Source organism: Pempheris klunzingeri, chromosome 11 (assembly GCF_042242105.1).
Source record: "Pempheris klunzingeri isolate RE-2024b chromosome 11, fPemKlu1.hap1, whole genome shotgun sequence".
Classification (NCBI taxonomy): Eukaryota; Metazoa; Chordata; class Actinopteri; order Acropomatiformes; family Pempheridae; genus Pempheris; species Pempheris klunzingeri.
Window position 1 is genome coordinate 2,459,407 of NC_092022.1, and position 24,622 is coordinate 2,484,028.

Genomic DNA, 24,622 nt, shown 5'->3' on the forward strand with positions numbered 1-24,622 from the left:
ACCTTCCTCTACACAGTATGTTATAATGTTTAGCTACCACTATTGAGGCACGGGCAGCCTTCGTGGTGGCAGCAGGAGGCCTACTGGAGTGAATTCAGGACCACAGCCCATCAAGACCAGTGAAGGTTTTGCAGCTGAAGTGGTGTGCAGAAACCACACGACACAGAAAATCAAATCGAGGTTTGTTTCACAGCTAGCAGCCTTTCTAATATGCCTACAAAACAAAAGTACTCAAAGTATTTTGTCTGCGTGATTAAGCTTAAACTTCCCTTGCAGGGCTTCTTTTTTTCCTTGACAAGGATTCAGTGAAGAAAAGCTATTGAACTAATTATGTCGCTGCTGTACTGTTGAATTATGTACCAACAGTACTTAGTGTACACCAAGAGGAATATAGAAAACTACAAGAACCTGTGCAGTGTAAATGGTCATACATACATGCTGGCTAACTTGCGTGTTAAGGCACAGTTTTTGTTGCTGCTACTAGTTTGTTGTGTTAGTGTTGTAGTGGATGATGTTACAATACAGGGAAAGATGTTTTTGACATTTTGTCCCACTCACAACAACATTGTCCTCATTCTACCAGTGATGATAATTAATTTAAGCGAGCACGTTCCTTAAATCTTGTCGTGTGGTGGTGTGGGTGTCTGGTCCAAATTTTATCATCCAGGGCTGCATTTCAATTTCCAGTCTGTCCCTGGCAGGACTGACCACAAGGTGGGAATGATAAATAGAACAATAACGATAGAATAATAGGACAAAAGAACTGGCCAAAGCTAGTGAGGAGTTATAGGAGCCATAAGGAAACATATATAGTCGGAGGTGAGTCCTTCTTAATTTGATTTATTTGAATACACAAGAAGAGAGATGCTGCCATAAACAATTGCTGGTTGCGTTTCTCACAGTGTACCCAATGCCACCCTGGAGGGGGGGACATGATGTGTTCTGTGCTCATAATTCAACCCAAATATAGAAAGATTATGCCTCAGTTGAGTCAGATCATATCAAAGCTGATTGTGAAGCTGATAGAAAAATTCCTTCCCTGCACCAGATGTCTGACCAGTGAGAGAAACAAACAAATGCTCCCGCAGGGCGTTTTGCATCTGAGTTATGGCTCCCTCGAAATGCTGTCGCATAAAACATAACTGACCAAATGCATATATGCAATGTGGGTAATAACTTGCTTGCTGATTTAGAGGAAGCAAACACATCAGTGGTTCAAAGACGCCCCAACTGCTGTAAATCTGCGAGTGATTTAAACTCCGTACCATACTCGTGCCATTTACTTTAAGGCTGCGCTTTGCTGCACTGTGAATTAGCACCAGGAACAAAATGAATCATTACCTTGACAACAAGAGGATTTGGGCTATGATGAGCTTTAATTAGCCCAGGGTATTATTTTGTACTTTTGTGCTAGCATCACAACAGCTGCTCCAATCCTATTTTAAGCACCATGAAATCCGAACAAAGTGTTCCTCCATCATATATTAGGATGTAATTATGTCTGATGTTAGCAAGACGGAGACATCTGATATTCCAGATGGGTTTCTGCAGCTCTGTGAAACAGTATGATCTTTTGAAGGAAGATGGAGGACAGTGGTCTTCCTCTTGGTGTAACTCAGCAAGTTGAATGTTGGCTAAAGGGTGGATCAACTATATTTGTATAGTATATTATATTTATATAGTGTGCCCTCTTGACTTGACTTTGATTGCAGTTTATTAAGACAACCGTGCCAGGACATCTTATTCAAAGGAGAGACTTATCTGCCAGTTAGAGGTCACAGGCACTAATGTAAGATTGAATCTGGAACAAAAGACCAATCATAAGGGCCCCTTTACACCTTTACACTTGTCAATTATCGGAAAAACATGTGAGATATGTCCACCGACAGCTGATTTAGAGTTTCTGCACCTGAAAACAGAAGCATCAGAGATTCAAGACTGTCCTCCCAAAAACAATGACGGCATCAGTCATTTTAGCAAATGCTCACAAACTACGTATGTTAACACCAAGTGTGTTCACAGATTATGAAATCCATTGTTAAGTCCATTAAGGGAGGACATCAATGGAGGACAAAAAAATACCAACAGTCAACATTGAGGTTTTTAAACATGACCACAATCGTTCCCTGTACCTGTAACTACAGGGTTTTTACTGAAGCCACGACAAACCGCGATGTTTCCCTGACATTAAATACTCTACGGACTACTTCACTGATTTAGCATGGTCAAACTTGTCAAAACCTACCGCCTACATTACCCACAAAGCAACCCGGCTGCTGGCCATTGACAGTTATGCTGGTGGCCGCTAATGTAGCCTTGAGTTTCTAGCCTGCAGCAGAGATGAAGAGTACGTCATTCCAGGACATTTATCAGACTTCACGCAGCTCCTTCTGGAGCCACAGATCGCTTTATACAACTTTCATTACATTTGCAGTAGTAGCTGGAGTTCCCCTTTAACATACTAGTGATTGTCCACTAACCCGTACTAAGTGATTTTTTTGGGGCCCAGATCAGAAACCACTCATGTGTTGTGGGGAGGACCAGTGAAGTATTTTGTTGTTTAATTTGGAGGACTTATGGTGCTGATGGGAGCTTCTGCCACAACCTGAGTGAAAACAGTGTCTCCTGTTATTGGCTGAGTGCGCTACAAGCTGGCAATAGCTGCATCAGCTCCTCCGTTAAACCCCCCCCAGGCCGGCCCTGCCCATTCACAGTTGATGGAAACAAATGTGCTGCTTTAGATTTAGAAGGGCACACAGTGAGACAATCTCAGCAAGAAGCTCAGGGATGGCTGCTCTGCTGCAGCTACTGTTCCATTCGTCATGTTTCAGTAGCTTAATTTACAGGATATTGAGTGTTAAAGGCGGCCGCAGGATGAGCCTGATGTCACTACAAAGATGGTGCAGTGACTCACTGTAATAACCAGGAAAATCTAAGCAGCAGCTGCTGCAGACTCCACAGGTATGCTGCAGCTACGTCCACTGGATTATCACAGAGACTACTTCTTTTTCTGTTGACGTCTTTAACACACTTATGTTCTGCTGCTGCAATCCAACAGCAAAACATGCACCAGAAACATTGTCGTGATTCATCCCATAATAATAACTAAGCACTGTTTGTGTAATGTTGCTCTCATATCTTGGCTTTTTACGCTCACTCACACTGACATTTTAAACCCTTTTCCGTACCATTCGTTTTTCGAATCTTGAGCCTCCTATGAAGTTCGAAATGCTGGGAACACAGATTTTACACGAGAGTTGAGAGCTGATGAAAAAGAACTGATAATATAAATTTAGAAACGGCCCACACAAGTTCTGATGTGTGGGCATGCAGCTAAATGCTGTATGTGAGTTCAAACGTCAAGGTGAGTGTGAAGTGTGTGCATGATGGATGAATGGAAAATATCAGTGTTTGCTGAACAGCAGCCGTCTAATTTAACACCCATGACTGTCACGTCGTCCAAGTGTATTTTTCATCAAATGCAGCTTCGCTGCATGAATCTTCTCCGTCCCCCAGAGAGCCTAAAAGCTGTGATATTCATTAGGGCAATGTCCTCTCTTCACTCACGGAAACTGTGCTGATTCATAATGCGTCTCAGAAGTGGATGGATAGATGGCAGTTGCTCAAAGCTGTGTGCAGTGAGTCGTGGTTGGATCCAGCTTGAGTTGCAGAAAGAAAAGAAAACTGAGGAGCCAAAAAAAAAAAAACCACAAAGAAAAAGCTAATGGCTGAGATTCACAGTGTTTTGGACACTGAGCAGACAGAAGCCCCTTTGATAAGCTTCCTTACTTCCGACTTCCGACTTAACATTTGGGCTCAGTTGGCAGTTTGAGAATCTGCCTTCAGTGAGAGGGAACTTATTACCTACATACCTACATAGCTGATTTGAATCTACCATTAATATTTATTCTGTCTGGCTGGCATCGATAACCTGATTTGAATAAAACTGTCCAGGTGTGTGTTGGTAGAAGAATGTGGAATAGAAGATATGTTGAATAAAAGGTTTGTGTGATTACAGCGGGGTTCATTTGGGTGTAGCTTCATTAAATAAAGTGATGGAGGAGCCCAGAACACCGACCTGCTCAGAGCAGGTGGGCGGCAGATGGCTCAGAACGTGGTCATGCTTGGCAGGAAGATTGCGGCGTGCAGCTGGATTGGCAGCAGCGCGTCGTCTACTGCGCTTCGCCTCCAGCTGAAGAGGGACACAAGTGGATCACCTTCTGAGGCACCGTGGGACAGCAGGTGGTGTGGAGATGGACCACTTTCATTCCTGACATTTTTTGGCTTTATATAACTGGAAGAGCACAAGTGTAACTGATGCCATGGAAAAAGGGGCTGCGTTCCATTTAGCTGAGCTAGTCCCAGCAGGGTCCTGATCTAATGCATGCTGGCTCCTTCTAGAGCAAGTCAAAATGCATGCTGTGAAAAAGCTCTACGACCAGCTGGTTCAGTGGTTGGTGATGGTTCAGTTACTGAGCTTTCAAATGAAACGTCTGTAAGCAGACGTAATAGTAATAATAGTCAATCGACACACACACACACACACACACACACACGCTGAGGCGTGTCCTTTGCTGTGGTGAAATCAGGTGAAGGAGAACGATTCAATATTCTACAACAGAACTCAGGATGATTTAGCTGCTCATTGTTGCATGAATGGATTAAGCCATAAAGGATATTGTTAGGGGGCTAACTACTGCATGCATCCGAGATCTGAGTGTGTGTGTGTTTCTGTATGTGTGTGTGTGGGAAGCGTTTCAGTGTGTGCAAGATTATGCGGTTGCTCACTGTAGAAAGGAATCCCCCCCTCTGAGCGTACAGTAGTGTGCGGGTGGGCATTTATGTGTAAAATCAAGTGAGTCTAACCTCCATCCATCCATATCAATAATGCGCTCTTTCACACACCCCTGTGCCTGTCGGCTTGCGATACAACATTTGATTTATCCTTTTGCTTCTGTGAATCCTCTCAGTCAGGTTTAATCTGTTTGGCTCTGAAGCATAATGGCCTTTCTCTCAGCTATCAGGCCACGTTCGCAACTCGCCTTTCACTGGGAGCCCAGACTTGAAAGCAAAGTAAAATGCAGCATTGAATCTGTTGTGGTTTACGTGTGAATACAAAAAAAAAAAATGTTTTTTGTGGCTCTTAAGGAGCTTTTCTCAAATGGGAGAAAATAGCCCTGATCATGTCAGCAGGGTTATCTCAGCCTGAGCATGAAGGTGACCAATTTTGTGACAACTTTTCTTGTGACTGTGGCAGCCTGTTGTTCATTTTGTCTGTACACTAGAATAAAAGACCCATCGCAGCTGTCCAATCTTGTTTTCAGCAGAGGAGAGGAAACGTACTCAAATGACAAAAAGCTGAATTGCAGTTGCTGATATGATTCTTTGCAAACGTCGTCGTCTTCTTGTTATAACTCCAGTTTAACGTTGACATTTCATACTTTATAATGTAAGCCTGAGTTCAGTCTTATGTGGTTTTACATGCTGTGTGTGTGTGTGTTAATGTGGTCTGTACTTGTGTGTGTTGTCAGTGTGTGAAACTAATTTTCCCTGCATCGCTATTGCTGCTGGGAATTTGCCGTTTTATTCCTGTCGCTGTCTCTTAATGTTGTTCCTTTGAGTATCTGTGGCTGAGGGAGTGCGCTGGGCTTTATTGCCAGTTACAACATTGGCATCCATTACGTGGCGCTTTTGGCCCCCAAAAATAATTCTTTCCATCCACCATTGTACTCTTTCACAGTGTAAGTCTACGGCAAAAACATTTCCATTCAAGTTAGCAGAGGGCTAAACTGGAAGTTTACACAGCTAACTGGAGTTAACTGAGCAGGATCCAGCTGTAATGTCTTTACAGCACAAAGTAGCTTTTTGGATTCATGTTACTTTTATAGGAATTAATGGAGCACCACCACTAGCAGCGCTGCAGCCAGGTTAGCCATGGGCATCGAGTCGGAGGGTGGCTCTAACCCTTAACCCACTGCCGGGTTGTGGGCTTGGACTGTGATTGACACGCTGAGATTATCGATCAGAGGAGCTGGCCATCAGAGCAACAGCAACATATTGTCATGCAGTGAGACAATACATGTCTGACCCTCAAGGAAGCAGTGAGCAGGTAGAACCAGAGAAAAGAAAAGGAGGAATGAGCCAAAGAGGGAGGATGAGAGGACAAAGCCTACAAGTAGACTTATATAGTTTAATTTAGCGACGCAGTGGATTGTTTATCACGTTCATCCAGAGGATAATCATACGTGTGAGTGTGAAAGAGAGCTGTTGTGTGATTATGTTCCCTAATAGAGGTTATAACCCTCTGAGCCTTCGCTAATACTGAGCAAGTTCATTACCTTTTCATTTTTTGTACTGTCTCTGAAATGTTTTAATGAAGGTGATTTGCATTTAAATGTTTCTCCCGCATTAGCATTCGGAGCCGGAGAGCAGCAGAGCGGCTTGTAGGGTTACTGGATGCTCTTGTGTTGGCTGTGAGTCACTGCTGCTGTGTGGAGGGTACAGCATCTTCAGCTCAGAGAAGCTGCAGCACACCGCTAATATCACTGCCACAGGCACTTCAAGTACACGCAGCCTCATTTTGGATCAACAGACCAATGAATATCACAAGGTGACATGACACCCTGATGTCAAACTGGCTCAGGCCGTTCACATTCGGGCTTCAAAACCATTTTCTAAGTATTGCAAAGCACTGAGGGGATGTAGATGCCATCAAAACACAACAGCATCCAGTCTTTCTACCAAAGGTACACTGTTGTTTCTCTCATTCATTGTTTCATCATCCAGTTTGTCAGCAAAGCACTTAAATTTAAATATGTTATTGAATTGATTTGTAGTGATTCAGGGAACTCGGCCAGTAATTATCAAGTTCCAGGTCAGACATGACGTTTCCCAGAGCATCACCGAGCCACCGCCATGCTTCACTGTCTGCAGGGTGTTCTTTTCAGCATCTGCCTCATTCTTCCTCCTCCAGACGCCCTACTGCTCATCCATCCACCCTAAACGCTCCAGTTTTGTTTCATCGCTCCACAGAACAGATTCGCAAAACTTCTGTGGCTTATTTATGTGGTTTTGAGCATATTGGAGCCGACTTATCTTGTGCTTTTGGGTCAGAAGTGGTCGTCTTGAAGTTCAGGCATATGGAGGCCTTCAGCGTTTAGTTATGCGCCTTACTGTAGAAACTGAAACCTCAGTGCCTGCTGCCACCAAGTCTCGCTGCAGGTCTTTTGCAGTCACTCCGGGGTTTTTGGCCTCCTGCCTCCTCAGAAATCTGCTGGCAGCTTTTGATAGCTTCCTCTTTCTGCCACGTGCAGATAGTGCAGTAGTCCTATTAATCCTTTTCCTTGTTTGTGCAAGGCAATGATCTCCTCTCTTGACTTTTCTTGACTTACTCATATATCTAACATGCAACCAAACATCACGGTGAACGAGAACCCACAGCCAGTCTGGATATTTAATGTGTTCTATCTCAAGCACACCTGATGCAGCTAATGAGGCCCTTGATTAGCTGCATCAGGTGCGCTTGAGACGACATCTGATTTGCAAATGAGGGCTCTAATGAGGGATTCTATTCAGGGGGTTGAATAATTTTGAGACTGCAGTCGTCAATAAAAGTGGCATATTGTGCAAGTTTGTAGAAACCACCTGTAATATTAGATGTGCTGAGCTAATTGTCCGAGTTGATTATTGAACACAGCTGAAAGTTTGTACATTTTACCAATACACCTAATTTGTAGTGGGGGTGGAATGATTTTAGGTGCAACTGTATATCAGGCTTCATGCAACGGCATCGAGATGCTGCTATATACACACTTTATTTTTCAGAGTGGAGATAATAGATTGATAACTCACCATCCTCGTGTATAGAGATTCCTCATCTATACAGAGCTTAATATGTCAGCCACTGTTGTAGTGGTTGTCTAACAGGGTTCACAGTGTGTTGTGATCCTTCAGTGTCTTTTTCCTCTCCAGTGCATGCATATATTTTGTGTATTGCAGTACAGCCTGTTGCTTTTGGCTCAAGTAGGCTGATTGTTTGGTTTTTATTGCTGAGGGACTTTGGCAGTAACAGCCAGTTACACTGCTGACAAATGTGGCCAAACTAATTGACCCTCTGCTCAGCGTGAACGCTCATTCTCTATTTCCAATGCAGTTTAACCAAGCCTGATAATTAAGAGGAAAAAGGGGTGAAAGTCCTAGAACGATAACACTTATGCCAAACTGAGATGTTTGAAGATGACTTAAACCTTTAAAAATGTCTTATAGAATACATGAATTGCTGTAGAAACACTTATCCTATATTTTACAGTTCCTGCAAATCTTATTTCCTGCCCTTTAATCACTTTAATTGCTTTAACCCTCACTACTTGGCTTGTTTAATAGTTTTTAATACCTCTCCCAATGTGGCTCTGCTCAGGAATATTCTGGGAAATGAAGCTCATTCTGCTAAATCACTCACTACTGGAAACTACTGATGAAAAAGTAAAAAAAAAAAAGACAGTGTTTAGAGCATTAACACATGAATTAAAATTTGGTCTGTAGTGTGAAATGACATTCCCACAAGGATGTGAAAGATGAGAGGCTATTCCCAAGTAGGTCGTCGCTGGAGCAAATATCATTGTGTACCTACGTTTCCGTCCTATAAATTAAAAAATCCAAACTCACGGAGGCTTAGTGCTGCATAATACTCACTTTAGGATGTAACAAATCTCAGTAACAATGTTGTGACTGGCATGTGAAACACCCCTGTACTCTCTGCACACCCTTTGCATGACGTGTTGATGGGTGCTCCTACTTTCACTCTACATCTCCTTCTGTCTCTGTCTTGTTCTCTTACAACGTAATGCCCTCATGAGAGTGCTCCACTTCTCTCGCCAGCGTAAAAATAGCCTGTTCATGTCTCTGCCATCTGAGCCGGGTCATTGGGTTGATTTGATATTTACTATCAGTCTTCTTTCTCGGCATAAAAGTCATTCAAAGGTCGTTCGGCTGAAACTTATGTGAGAGTTAATACGGATTTCAGAGTTCACACAGGCGATCGAGCCTTAACCCCGTCTGCCTGCAAACCTTCTTCCCAGAGGTGGCGTGCCGATCAAGCACACCCCTCCTCAGAGGGTGAGGATGCGGGGCTTTGATCTGCCAACAGATTGCTTGTATTGGGAATGTTATGCCAACCCCTTCTTCATTTTTAAGATTTCTTCCTTTCCTCCCTCCCGCTCTCCTTCTGATCTCAGCTCTACGATTGACATCGGCTCAGATTCTGAGCTTCACTGGTTAGAGATTTGGGATATTTACAGTGACGTCTGGATTCATGAGGATAGGTAGACAGATTGATCTCTGCAAAATCAGAGCTGGTAAGATGAGATAAAATGAGGTAAGATAAAATAGATCAATCCCCTGAGAGTAACTTCAGTCAGGACAGAAATAAGTACTAGTATGTGTAGACAGTGAGAAAAATAAATAAAAATAAAAACTAAAATAGGAACACAAGGCAAAATATAAAGAAGATATACAAGAGCGCTGTGGTAAAGAGACAGTGTACACCAAAATAATATCATATGATCAGGTAATGGTACATGTTCTCTTAACATTACACCGTGTAAACCTGTTTTAGCATGACTACAAATATGATCCTGAAAATGAACATATGAGATATTTAAAATAGAAATAGACTCTTAATAGAAAATATACAGTGTGTGAGGGTAACAATTCAAAAAAGTCCATTATCACTGTTGTTTTATAAATCCATTTTCAGATTATGATAATCACATGGGTTCCTTTTGAGATTAGAGGCCCGTACAGTGGTATATCAGTTACATTTAATGCTGTACCGGGTCAGAACAGGATTACCTTAGTTTTATCATGTGATAACCCACCCGTGCCTAAATGCAGGCAGTGGGTGGGGCTGTGGGACATGCAGGATCCTGTGGCAACCCCTCCTATCATGTTTTAATCTGTTAATTTTCTGATGCAGTACCGCTGGTACTTTACCGGTTCTACCTTTCAGCTGCTAAGTCTAGATGATGTTTGGCTTGAATCATTTTTTCAGACTGATCCAGGTTTTGGGGGCTAGCCTGCTGCTAACTCTGGCTGCAACGCCACTTAGCCTACCTAAGGCTTCTCACCATAGTCGACCCCCACCTTGATAACCAGTGTTAACGACGAGTGTTGACTGCTCTCCTGAAATGTTCTTCAGCAAGGTTTATTGTGAAAGAACAACTGGACCTTGCATATTTATTATTGCTAACTTGTTCATGGAATGAGGATGTGTGGTGTCCTCTAGAAATGTGCCCTTAACAGTGGCCCGGTATTCATATACCGTCCCATGAGATCATGCTGCACTGACCAGAAGACTTTCCTGGAAAAAAACCCATCCAAACTATTGTAAACATTCTTGCATAAGAGTTATTGAAATAAGTGAACATGTGAATAGATATCTGAAGATTCTACCTCCCCAATCTCAGTTCCTCTCATACATGCATTAAACCCATATATAAGAAAATGTTCTCACAAACCAGTTCACTACCCACGGCGTTATTTGTAATCCACATTTCACTGCTCCTGCTCCCCGCGTCGATGCTGATTAACAGATAATTACACAGCAATCAGCTCAGTTGACGTTAGTGCTTTTTTATTAGGAGTGCCTGTTGATTAGGACAGAAGTTTAGTTTGGAAATGTCAAAGAAAAACAGTCAATCTGAAGCTGGTGGCTCTCTTTTCCTCTGTTTACCTCACCTGCTCTCACGCTCCCTCTCTCTCTCAGTCATTTCCCCTCTCCCAGCTGATGAGGCTCATTACTAAAATGGGATCTTGTTCAGGGGGACTGAAGCGACGGTGAAATGCAGCAGGTCACCACGGTGGTTTGTTTTCCTCCTGCATGTTTTGGCTCATAATGCAGCACAGAAGCAAAGGTGTGGCTGCTGCAGACATATCGGTGCGCGAATGAACACTTGATTTATGCAAATTATATCCATGTATATTTAACTGATCTTCTAACTGACAGGAGCTGCAAGCACCTTTAATTACGTTAAATATGAAGCTGTTTCATCACAGGGCAGGCGCTGCGTGTCTGTTGTCCAAGTATGTGATTAAATGAGTGGTGTTGTTGATGATGATGGTGTGTGTGTGTGTGTGTGTGTTTCTGTATGCATGGGCCTCATGTTAACAAGATGATAGCAGTGGTGGGATGGTGCTTTGTGAGGACAGGAAGTTCAGGCATGTTTTACCAAAAATGACGACAGGAAGCTCCCTCGTTCGTCACTGCAGTGGCGATTCCCAGCTGTGGCCAAGTGTGTGTGAACATCAGAGGGGGAGATGAGTAAGGCTGGGTGCAGTAAGGGGGAGGAAAACAGGAAACAGATTTTTTTTCTTCATCATTATTATCATTTTCTCACGATAAGCCTCATACAGAACATGTCTTCTGTGCTGAATCACTTGCATGCTCGTTATGGCTCCCCTCTGTATGATTGTGTGCATCCTCAGAAATCGACGCTACTGGTCAACTAAGCACCTGGGCAGTGTGGGCACTACATTGGTGTGTGAAGCATGGCGAAATGGCTGCTATGGTCTGATCTTTCTTTCTTTAGGGCTGGTTAAAGCACATGGTTAAGGTCAGAGAAAGATCGTGGCTCTGGTTAATAAAATAGCAGAATTTCCAGGATAAGACACACAAACGCCGGCATGGAAGTCGTTGGCTACATTCCCATTTACCATCCCGACATTTACACCTTTACTTCCTGAGGAGCCCACAGAAAACACATCCATCGGTGTTTCACGTTGCCATTGGACATAAATCTAAAGATCCACTATGAACAATAATGGTTTGAATACTGGATTGTGGAGAAGAGAGAAGGAGAATAAACAAACCTGTAAATGGATGCGGTGTCTCGTCACCTGGCATCTTAAGTAGTCATTACTCTGATCAAACATGGCGACACATAACTGCACAGGAGCATTAACACGGCCCTCTAAGCACTGAACAGTGTTTGTGACCTTAATGACACGAATCCACTTTTTATTACAAGTGGAAATGAAAAATTAGGCATTTATCTCAGCGGCACAAACACATGACTCACACCGGTGCCACCGCGCTGAGTGTAAATACAATGATGACCTTGAGTTATTGACCGCGGGGCTCTTCACTAGAGTCAGGTTTGTTCCAGGCAAGGAGAGCACAAAGGGGTGAACAAGAGAGTGATTAAATCGCCTGTTGGACAAAGTCAAGGTTTTATCGAGAGGTCTGCAGAAACACTTGACACACCCCGCTGCCCCAAGCACTCATTCAAAGACACACACTCACTAAGAAACACATGGTGGACTCTTAATTTCTTTACAGGCAGAAGTCTATCACCTCTTGAAAATGACCTTGTCGGGGTAAAGCGGTTTGCCCGGGTGGTGTGTCCTCTACGAGAGTGTTTCCATCAGACCATCAATCCTCCTCCAGGCTCCTTTCGGCACGTATATGACTGCGTGTTGACTTTTTGACCCCCTGTTTCGATCCAGCATAGTTTCCTCTCCGGCCCAATCTTTCTCCCCGACACGATCATACTCAACGTAAACCCGCTTTCTAGCTACTTCTTTATCACTTTGAACGACAGAACAAAACACATATTTTCTTATTAACCTCCAGTGACTTAGTTTTGTTTACTCAAGCGCTGAGTTTTTAGCCTCCGGTCTCAAACATTGGTTTCTGCTGCAAGCCCAACACAGTGGAGGTAAAAGGAATTTTATTTATGTGCTCTCGGCATTAAAAGGAGAAGTCTGATGTTGTTCTATACTATCTATGGATAGATGGATGGATGGCTGATGCTTCAGGGGACCGGGATGCAGCAATGTTATTCTGTATATCTATAACAGTGGATGTATCCTGCTGGAAGGTATTGTTTGTATCCCTCGTGTGCCATAGAGCTCCATTGTTGTCCAAAAGCTATTAAAAATGCATCGGTGAGCCACAGGTACAGGTGATATGGTCTCTCTCTGTGGTTTACAAAGGCACTGTAGTTTATTTTGAGCCAGTACCATATACCGTCCACTGTCCTGCTATCATTAAATGTCACTAGAGTACTAAAATGAGGAGAATAGCCCCAGAAGAAGCCATTATTTTACCCCTGTTTGGGTAAAGTCCTCTTCTTCAGTAGTCATTTCAACAAAAATGCCCAGTAATTTAATGTTAGGTTCAAATTACAAAGTCCTCAAGCAGCCATGCAAATTGGGTCTCATGCATCAGGATGAAATAGTTTGACATTATTGAGCTGTTAAGTTTGCAGACGGAGGTCAGGTGGATGGACGGACAAGACTTGGAGAGACCCCTGTTTCTCAGTGTTGTTTGAGTAGCAACTGTAGTAATTAGTTTGTGTGTACCACTAGACTCCTAAACAAACTCTCAACAAACACACTGCGACTCAATCAATCAATTACCGGCCTTGCTTTTATTGTTAATTTATTTTATTGTGTTTATTGTTTTATTACCTACTTAAGCACCGCTGCTAGGGGGCACACACTGTATCTGTGTATTACGACAATAAAGGCATCTCGTCTTTGTGCCCGACCAGACCAGACCAGACCAGACCAGACCAGACCAGACCAGACCAGAGTGGTGTCAGATCAGACAGCTGTTCTATTTCTTCCACTGGTGATTTGTAACAATGTCGTAAGGCATTCGTCTTCGTCTGCCTTCTGAAAGGTTGTAAGAAATGATGAATCTCGTCATTTTATTTGGAAGGAACAAATGGGCTCGAGGCTACGTGCCACAGACGGGCCGGTCAGAAAGCACCGAGAGACACGTCCTTTTATTTTCGACTTGTCGACTTGCTGACAACAGCTGAGGTAAAGATTGCTGCCAGCCTCATCCTTAAAGAAGTCACATTTAAACAGCAGCATATTCTTTCAGGAAACTATTCCCTGGTCGCTCTGGGTAATCCACAGAACATCACCACCCTCAGTCTGTGGACTAACACAGTCTCACACATCTAAAAGTGTTGTTTTTGTTTTTTATTCATGCTGTGAGCACCACGGATGAAATTTCACTCACCTCTGTTGTGTCAGGTCAGCGGCAGAAGTCTCAAAGCCTCGGACCGCACACACTCACTGTCGCAGTTTGCACACACACACACATTCACAAAGCTGTGCTCCTCTCTGACTCATACATGGTACAATATGTCTCATATCTGTGCGTCACCACATGTGAACACACACACACACACACACACACACGCTGAGAGGCTAATGGCCGTGGACTGTGCTGTCGCCCCGGCCGCTGCGGGCTGTGTGTCACGCAGTAATAGAGCAACACTCGGTTTTATCCACATGCTTATGGGTCTGGCTGTTGGGTGGAAAAGTGAGGGAGCGTGAGAGATAGGAGAGTGAATCTTTACCTGACTGACCCTCAGGAATTGAATCAATACGTTGAGTGAAACAGATATAAGTCGGAAAGAGTGAGCATCTATAGTTCGGTTGCTCCGGTCCAAGTTTCAGTGACCACTGCAGTTTCTTTGCGCACCCAAGCATCACTACAAAACCACATTCTGGAACAGTGCATATTTCTGTGAGAGAAAGATTTCTCTGCTATTTAACATGGAGCAACAACACAGATGGCATTAGGTCATATCCATGATCAGTATCTGGACGATATACCACGCAAAGCTAAACCGGCAGGAAGCCGAATGCATTAAATGCTATACTGCTTCCCACTTTGCAAAGAAGACTTGCTGCCTGCAGATGACTGAGCCTGTACTGAGCAACATGTTAAAGTGGCTGCAGGAGTGTGTTGTACCAAAGTCGGATCACATTCCCACCCAAACAAACCAATCCAGCGTTGGATAGGCACATCCCAGACCAGAGTGTGATAACTGTGTCCACACCTGCCCAGGCGAGCTGTCTGAACCTGATTTAACTGGACTAAAAAGCACAGGTGTAAAAACATCATGTGATTAAACAGAGGGAGAGACATTACAGTCCACGGTGGCCTGAAAAACCAGCAGCCAAATTCCTGTTATTCTGCCCGGCTTCTGCTGATGTTATCGCGTGATTGCAGAAACTATCAAATAGATTTGTTAGGCCTTCTGCTGATTACATCTCTTTCTATTGAAGCACGGTCTGCAGAATAATTATGGTGTGCAAATCAGTGATACTTTTCATCGTGGGGGGGTGGGGGGGGGGACTGCAGAGGTGTGAAACGATGAGTCAGTTCAGGAGTTGATGTTTTGATGTTGGATTTTTTCCCACCATGTTTTCATCTCTTTCACCACTCGGTGCTGTATAAATAGGTGATAGTCAATGGGTGACAGCGAATGACAGACACACTGAAGCATATGACTCAGACAGGTGGACCTTTCTCATGGGGAATCGTTGATCTCGCTGTGCAACCATTCTGAGACAAAAATCCTGTTTTTTATCCTGCTCCATCTTACAGTGTGAAAGCAAAACAGTGAAATTATATCAATCATAACTGGCATGTAGAAATGTAGTATTAGAACAGAAGAATAAACATCCATCTTTTGGAAATTCAACTCTTTTCTTTTCCTGTGTCCTCCTCTCCTGTTCACCTGAAACACTTACTATTCCAAACTGTTGCTATGACACAGCGTCCCCATGGGGACTATTAAGATTTCAACCCAATTGAAGCAGTATAAATTGATGGTGGGTGAAATATTTACACAAGAAGCTCTTTGCATTCAAAACACAGATTCCTGCTCTGGTTTGTAAGCCTCCAGAGCTGATTCTGTGTGTTACTCATTGTTTGAAAAGACTCCAGAGATGTGCATTTGTCTATTATGAACAACGGAAGAGCCAGCTGGTTGGTATGCCCCCCCCCACCATCTGATTGGTCGTCTGTGGTCGTACTTATCAGTAAAAATGAATGAAGCACATGTAGCACTGAGAGAATGAGCTGAAATAGAAGCTTGATGCAACTGCATCTTCAGATGAAGGTAGATTTCTATATAAGAATGTATAAATGTAGTTAGATTTTTTTGTTACAGCAGAATTTTTCCTAAAATTGCAGCAGGGACGGCAGGAATGTGAGTAGGCAATACACACACACACACACACACACACACACACCTGGTGTTGCAGGATTAGAGACCCAATCCAGACCTGAGACTGATGCTTGCTTTTGGAAATAAAATTTAAACAAAAACTAATCTGATCTGAACACAGACCAACACAGAATACGACATAGTTGCCCACCAGCACCAAAACCTTTATAACCTCTACGAGCCAATAAGTCAAAGGTACAGTGATGGTTCACACATCACAGGTATAAGCATGTAGCGCTAACAGCACTGTAGCTGTAGATCCACCTTTTTCCATTATTGGCCAGCTGAAGTTGGCTGGTGAACTCCAGACATCCATCCCAACACTTCCAACAGTTTTAATCCTGAGCAGAATTTGTGAAGGAAGATTGAGGGTTTTTTTTTAACAAGGTCAAAACAATTTCCCTAAATCCCTGTGGATTTTAAGGAGCTCCCCTTTTGCAAGTATTTGCTTTATTTCATCATCCATTCACTGCTGACTATTAGCTCGCCAGGGTGATGCAACACACTGGCTATGCTGTCTCTCTTCCCGCTTCCCAGTGGGGATTATGGATCGTCTTACAACATATTATGTTCCTCACAGACAGAGACGTTATCGCTTCATGCGTCTGCTTTTGGAGTTTTAATTAATATTATTGATGGTTTACTGCTGCTATAATTGCTTTAAATCAGTGTCAACATTTATGCTGCTTTAACAAGTGTGACACACTCTCACCCAGTGTGAACGTTTCCACACCTGCCACCGGTTGAGTCACCCACATCCACATGAATGGTTTTCATGCGTCTTTCTCAAGTACAGCATCATTATGTTCTTTTCAGTTCTCAAAGTGCCGTAACACTAAATATTCACACGCTGGTGCAGGTATGAGTGTATGAATGTTTACCGACCCGCTCCACCACTGAGCCACAGCCCCCCCACAGCTGCTCTCTTATGCACCTCTTATGTACCTGCTGCAGTTAAGTCCTTTTAGAGTCCAAGATTTCTATATTTATTAACATGTGATGTCTGTAGACGAGTGCTCTTCATCTTCATGTGGGCCTGCAGTAGCTTGGGCTCTGCTTTGAGTGGGTGGAATTCTGTATTCTCTCCAGCAGCTGACTGCTTGATTGATCTGCACATGTTTGCACTCTGAAGGTCATTCACAGTACGCTTCTCTCGTAACCACCTAAGCAAAGGGAATTTAGGAGCATCAGAGTGGAGAGGAATTATCATTCGTGGGAATGCTGTGCGTTAGTAATTGAGCAGTGTTAGGATGCATGATGTGGCCATGACGGTGGAACTGATTGAAGCCCACATGAACTCGTGGGCCCACCCACTAAGGATTAATATTTATGAGATTAGGAGACTCATTAGCAGACGTAGTAGAAAACCCGCAGCTTGTATCTCCCGGCCCGAACCATGTTGGTCCTTGGTGTCCCCTAAAGCCGCGCTGGATAAGACTGAGCCGCAATAATCGGTTTGTTCAGGATCATCTCCAAAATGAGCTGGGCAGTATCCTCCCCTCGTTCACCAGATCCTCATTCAGCTCTGACAGCTGCCTTTCCCCGTCACGTCGAGCTGTCCACGGTGCCGAGGGACTCGCTTGTATTCCACGTTAGGAATGAACACACACACTCTTATCGCTGCACTCACAGGAATTTTTCTAAATGCTGTAGGGCGTATCGTTTTTTCCCAGTTGCTTTGCCATCCTCTAAATCCCTATAAGACATGCGGATTAGTGCATTGATCCTGGTAATCAATGGTAGAGTGCTATTAATCAAACCTGCATTGCAGCAACTGCGTCAAGATATACATTTATGCATCTTGTGTGTGTGTGTGTGTGTGTGTGTGTGTGTGTGTGTGTGTGTGTGTGTGGTTTGATTATCTGCCTGCCCCGGATGCAAATCCAGTGGCAGAGAAGAGATAGATACTCACTATCAGAGGGCCAGATAAAGAAGTGCAGCGGGAGAGAGACTGCTAAAGGCTTTACGTTGCACCAGTGGATCCAGCAGAAAACCTGGTTAAGCGAGGAAAGAACTGCCAAGACAAAGAGTTTGGAAAGCTTTCTATATAGCAGCAAGTGAAATGTGAGCATTAAAAAATGGATGGAGAGGGGCAGAAGAAATAGAAGCTGCTGGAGGAAAAGATATTTGTATATTTTCCTTAGTTACTTTGGGAAGTAATATCAAAAGACTTTAAGATTAATTCTGTTGTGGTGCAACAGTCCAACAGTGTTTTTTTTGGGTGAAGGATCATTACTGACTGACTCAAACACAAGAAGATGATTTCCTTACAGCGTCCCCAGTGATCACAATGATTTGGTGAATGTCTGCAACTGTAATTGTTCTCATATTTGTCTTTTTTTGAATCATTATTACCGATATTAGCATCATTAGCAGTGTGTTCACTTATCGGTAAAGTTCACATTGAAAACATCTGTAAATGACCTTAAAAGTCATGCCAATATAATAACAAATACTGTTTACAATGGAATAACATTACATTCATTTGATTGACTGTTTGTAACCATAAAGCTTTGTGATAGATGGCAATATTCAGTTTTTAAAATAAAGTTCAGTGGACATTAGCATACATTTGAACCAACGGGTGGTAATTCTTTTTAAGTTGTCAGACATTGTTTGGGTATACATGTACATCATTGTGACATTGAACTACTTAAAAAAAACACGGGTCTACAGGCTCACCAGTGGCTCTGTTCGGCTGGACTCGGGCCCAGTTTTGAGTAGAGCTAAAGTGCTGATGTTTAGCAAGTGATGTGACCAATTACATCCCAATATTACCACGCATCACCATCTTAGTTACACATATTAGCATGCTAACACTTTGTACAGGTAGTTATTGCACCTGATGATGATGCCAGATGAAATGTCACTGTACTACAGAAGTCATTACAGTTCCTCCGGAGTAAGGCATGAATGTTTTAGACCAAATTCCAAGGCAGTCCGTCGAATAGCTGAGGTATTTTTCTGTCTGGAGCAAAGTGGTGGACCAGCCAGCCACATTCTATAACACAATAGAGGAAACCATTAAAGGGTTGAAAAGAAACTGCACTCTTCAGCAACTCTTGTTCCACTTCTTGGAATTCCTTTTGGTTGACTGACCTGATGTTATAGAATGTTGGTTTCTGCTAAATAAATGCAGCCGTGCTCATAGTTACGGCTTTCCGACTCCCTCTCACACTAACTTGCAGGAGTCTGATTGGCCTTCGATCTGCTGTTTGGCTGCCTGTTTGGCTGCCTGACAGCCTGTTACATTGCATCATTCCAACACCAGCCTGTACGCACGTGGGTGTTTTTTTTTAACAGCAATCGGTTTGGTTTCACTTTGTTTGTTGCTGGCTGAGTGACTGCTAGCACTTCAGAAGCAGCCTCCGTCTTTTTTTACGTAACGCTGGTGGAATCACATCCTACCTGCCTGCACGGGTCAGCGTGGATCCATCATCATCATCCTGTCAGATGCACTCGACCATATGGGGACAACACACATCTAAACACACTGCAGACCTTGATGTAACTCAGTCGAATGTGTAGCGACAACAGCACACTTCTCACAGCTGTCAATCAGTCAGTCTTTTCCAATACACTCGGCCTATTAATGTCATTTGTCTTCATTCTGCAAACCCTCTCAGTGATGATTCACATGCTGAGATTAGTGTTGTGTATGTTTGAGTGGAGAACACTGTTGTGGAATATCTTAATGATTATATATTGCATTCCAGATAAGATAATGTGATATTATATCCTCATAATGTGGATCATTTGTCAACATGGCTTGGATTGTACTGTTTCATAAGTGGAATTTAAGAGATCTGAGATGGATATGTCTTTTATAATAGGTACAAACTACATCTAAGGGTGTTCCATTATGATAGTTATCTTTACGGCAGCTTTTCCAAATGACAAATGTTCTATTTTTAACAAAAACACGGGGCATTACTACCATAAACTAACAGAATACATACAAAGGGAAACAGTTTCGCTCTAAATATATAGTTACTGCACTTTGGTTTTTCAGGACGGTAAAGCTTGAAATACATTTTAAATGTCTGTCATCTGAAAAACGAGCTGTCTTCACTCTGCGAGCAGCCGAAAAATGCAACAAACAGGGTTGACGTTTGCCAATATTTCCCTCTTTTTTTATGAAAGAAACAAACTTGTGTTTCGAGCTTGTGATCACATGCAGTGTAGCTGTTTGATTTCTGCCTGATTTATTCAATGCATTTCTGTCCCTCTCTGTGATCCTAGACAGAGACTGTTGTCATTACCACCTCATTTCCTTGGCAGTATCTTCCCGTTTCTCTCCTGATGACATTCTGAAATAGGGTGAGGGGGGGTGCGTCTTGTCCGTCCTTTGGACAGATGTTGTGTGTGTGTGTGTGTGTGTGTGTGTGTGTGTGTGTGTGTGTGTGTGTGTGTGTGTGTGTGTGTGTGTGTGTGTGCGTGCGCCTGTGTGCCAAAGAGAGTTTTTGAATGCACATGTGAACTTGTGCATATTCATGTCCACATCTGTCTACATGCATATGAGAATCTGCTCATCTGTGTGTGTGTGTGTGTGTATTAATTTGAAGGCTTGTGTCTTCATACGTATATATATATATATATATGTGTGTGTGTGTGTGTGTGTGTGTGTGTGTGTGTGAGCGTCTGCTTCCATCTCATATGCCTTATTGAGCTCTGTAATGGGTACGCAGTGAAGTGCTGGTGTCTGGGAGGGTGAAACAGGAGAAGGAAGAGGATTGATTCTGAGCTTTAAATAACACCCTCTCCTCTCTTCCAGCTGGGTCCGCCAGACACATATCTGCCCCACACGTCACTCAGCTCAGCCGCTCTTACACCGTATTCTCTTACAGACCCTGTGTGTCTGCAGCCCTGGCAGTCACTCAGTCCAACAGGAACAAGAGGACTGTCGGCCAGAGTAAATTATCGCCTGCTCATTCCTTTTCCTCAAAGTTTGTCACCGGCTAGGACAATAGAATTAATAATTTGTGCTGATAAATGACAGCATCGCCGCCTCAAAGCGGCTCATTTGTCCTCCTAGAGTTTAAAGCAGCAGTGAAAAATGCTTGCTTGCATGGGACTTTTTCCTTTATGCATGGGAGAGTGGCTTGCTCTGTGTCTCGGTAGCTTTCTGCTTGACAAGCTTTGTGAGAGGCTGTGTGTGAGAATACACATGTGACAGGTTCCTTTGTGAGGACACACACACACACACACACACACACACACACACACACACACATCTGATAAAGGTGATAAAACTACCATAACATCCTCATTTTTAAACTCAAATTTAACTTCTGTGATAAAACTCAAACTCAAATCCTCTGTAACCGTGAAGAGTGTGCTATTATTAAAAATAAGTAATCCTTCCAAGCTCTCTCTCTCTCTTTTTTTTTAAATTAGTTTGTACAGTTAAAGGCTTATCTATCGACGTGCATTATAAACTAGCTCAGGCTGTAAAGGATGTGGTGTGCGTGCTGCATGCTTCTCTATATGGAAATAAACATCCATAAGTAAATGAACTCATTTATCAGTCAATCAGAGAAGAAGTGCAGAAGCTGAACTGAAGACGATGAGACAACACCACTGTCATGGCTGTTTTTCTGCAGACTGCTCCGGGAAGAAGAGAAAGCAGCCAAACTTAGTAAAGCTCGCACGCCTGTTTGAAAGCTCGACTCCTCACTTCTCTCTTCCCATATATCTGCACTATATTTGCATGTTATCTGGCCTTTCAATTTTCCACGGCTGAATAGCTGATGTGTTGCAGCCTGCATATCTATTAGTGAGCTGCCGGTGGCTCCGCTGTCCCCTCCTCTTACTCAGATTACCATTTAGCTGCTCTGCAACTCTTCCGTGACTTTTCTACAGCCAGCATTACAGCAACTCTGCAAGCCATTTGTGTTATCTCACAAATGTGCCTCTCCTCATCCTCTTCCTCCCCTTCTCAACCTCTCCTCTCCTAGTCTCCTCCTCATCCCCTCTTCTCCTCTCCTCAAGCCTTTCATTGCTTACAGGAAGTCAAGTACAAGATTTTTCTTTTTTAGTTTCTGAACATCATTGAAAATGTGTTGATTTCTTAATTTTCTTGAGAGCTTACTTTTTATCCTGTTATCTTCCTCTGCTGTAAGTGCTGACTAAGAGGAATGAGAAAATGAATTTCTGGTGTTTTCTTTTAATTCTCTTGGCTGGTGATGCATAGCAAATTTGAACAGCAGTTCAGCTGTAAACAGGAAAGTATCAGAAATGTGTATGCATGAAACTTAAGAGAACAGATGCACAACAACCTTCCTTTCAGACACTTTAACAACTGCTGAATTGATAAAAACTGAATTGTTGTCGTGCTCAGTGTTAGCAAAGTTGTAAATGTCAGTCTGTACTGGAGTAAACGCACACCTACACCTTTGTTAGGTGAGATAACGGCTCCCTGGTGGCCATTTAGTGGCCTCGACCTGTGGGACAATGGGAAACTAAGCTTATTGTGCTGTCAAATGACAGTTCATTTGTTCAGCCATCCATCTATCCTCTGATCAATACCTCCATCTCCTATCATGCTGCTTAGGCCTGCAGCGCAGATGTCCCTTTATCTCCCCAACACTATTTCCTCCAACACTTCCTTTAAGTGATTTCTCCGCAGGAAGGCAGCAAGGTCAGGCAGCTCCTGTCAGTGGGGAACCACAGAGAAAACAAACATTAATCCAATCTTCGTCCTTCAAAACCACCAAACTAACTCACTCACTCACTAATTAATAGTAGCAAAATGTTAAGAGCTCGTTCATGTACAAAGTAAAACAGGTCAACGCAATTTAAGAAGAATATATTTTATTAGTGAAGACTTAAAAATATCATTGTATAACAGTCAGAGGTGTGACTTTATGGATCACATATGAAAACATGTTTACCATCTACTAAGTTTAAAGGAATAAGGAGCTGAATGGTGAGCACTGGGGGCAGAAAGCTGGAATATTTATGTTTAAGTTTAAATGATGAATCTTATTTCTTTGTTCTCCTTTTGGAAATGAAATACATTGTTCTTTATGATGAGTTTGCTAATTTTTTTTCCCTTCTTGTGTCTCACCTATTCCAAATAAAACCGGATCAACTGTGAACTTGACTATGAAGTTCGTTGGAATTGAACTCTCCCAATCTTTTAGCCATGTGTGAATTATCCACCGCTACTTTGGCATCAGATATATTTTGCAGATGCTTTATCAATGCAAAATAAGTGCGTTCAGACCACTTTGGACGGGAGTTTGGCATTTTCTGGGTTGATGGGATCCCTAATTCATGCCGGGCCTGGTGTAAATGTGCTTTAGGTGTGGACGAGCAACATCTATATACAGTCTGTTTGGTGCCTTTTCTGTAGGAAAACTGCCTCAACACAAGCAGACTGTAGAGAAAACATGGCTATGGAACAACAGAACAAACCAAAAGCTCTTCAGTCCCACAATGCACAGTGCTGGAGGCGTAATTCCCACAGGGCGAACTGCACTGCCCAAACTAAAGGGTGTCCACTGAAATAATGTCCGTGTGTGAATGCCCACGTTACCTGTCATCATGGATGACAGGCGACTGGTGACATTCACATGAGTTTAAGGCCAGAGGGCTGCAGCACTGCTGGGGAAAAAAGTACCTCAGTCCCACTGATGGGTCCTCAGCATCTGGCCATTCGCAGTGTTCTGCATTAATTTACATTACGTCTATGCAGCACATTTTTAGTGCCTGTGCTGTGGTGTGTTTTGTTGCATTTGAGTGAATTTGCAGCTCATTTGCCTCGCCGTGGCTCTTTGCAGAGGAGAGATGGAGGAGTCGGAAAGGCTATGTGTCACTACGTATCACTGTCCCAAATATAGAAATTTAATCTGCTGCTGGGTAGTGAGCTTCAAGCCAGAGAAAGAGAAAGAGACAGAGGAAAGGTGGAGAGTGAGGGAGTTCCTGAGGTGGACCTTGTTGTGCTGTCAAATACACATCCCTGAATGCACTTTCTTCCACTTTGTCCTCTTCATCTTCCTTTTGGCATCTTCCCTCTCTCTTCCTCTGTCTAGCAGTGACCTCTTCTGTTATCTATGAATCATTTGTTGTTTTTTCAAGTGTTACAAGCAGAGGAGGGATTGTCAACCTTGCATTTTCTAGGAATCATGAAGACAAGGATGCTGGAAAAAAATACACTGGATCATGTACTGTGTGTTATTGTAATACTTTTGAGCCAGAGCCAGGCTAGCTGTTTTCCCCTGCTTCAAGTTGTTATGCTAAGCTAATCGCCTGCTGGCTGGAGCTTCATAGTCACCAAACACACATGAGTGATTTCAGCTTATTGGCTCTGCATTTTGGTGTCTAAAAACAAATGCCAATTTCAGTTTGGCTCAGCAACTCCAGTGTCGTGTGTAGCTTCTTATTCATTTAGAGTTGACAGTTGACCCATTTGAATGGTGCATACTGTCCCATTTAAAACCAGCATTTAGACAAGTCGCTGGTATACACCATGTGGACAATGAGTACTTTTGTGTACTTACCAGGCTGTTTTTCATGGTTTGGGCTAATTGGGGGAAATCATAATGCTGCAGTTTAGAACCTGTTGTGCTTTCATCTTTGTGGTA

General features: G+C 43.0%; 1 protein-coding gene across 1 annotated transcript in view; it reads left to right on the forward strand.

Moving 5' to 3' along the window:
* Window positions 1-24,622, forward strand: part of klhdc8b (kelch domain containing 8B) — a 120,689-nt gene that overhangs the window by 84,057 nt on the left and 12,010 nt on the right. The window lies entirely within an intron of this gene.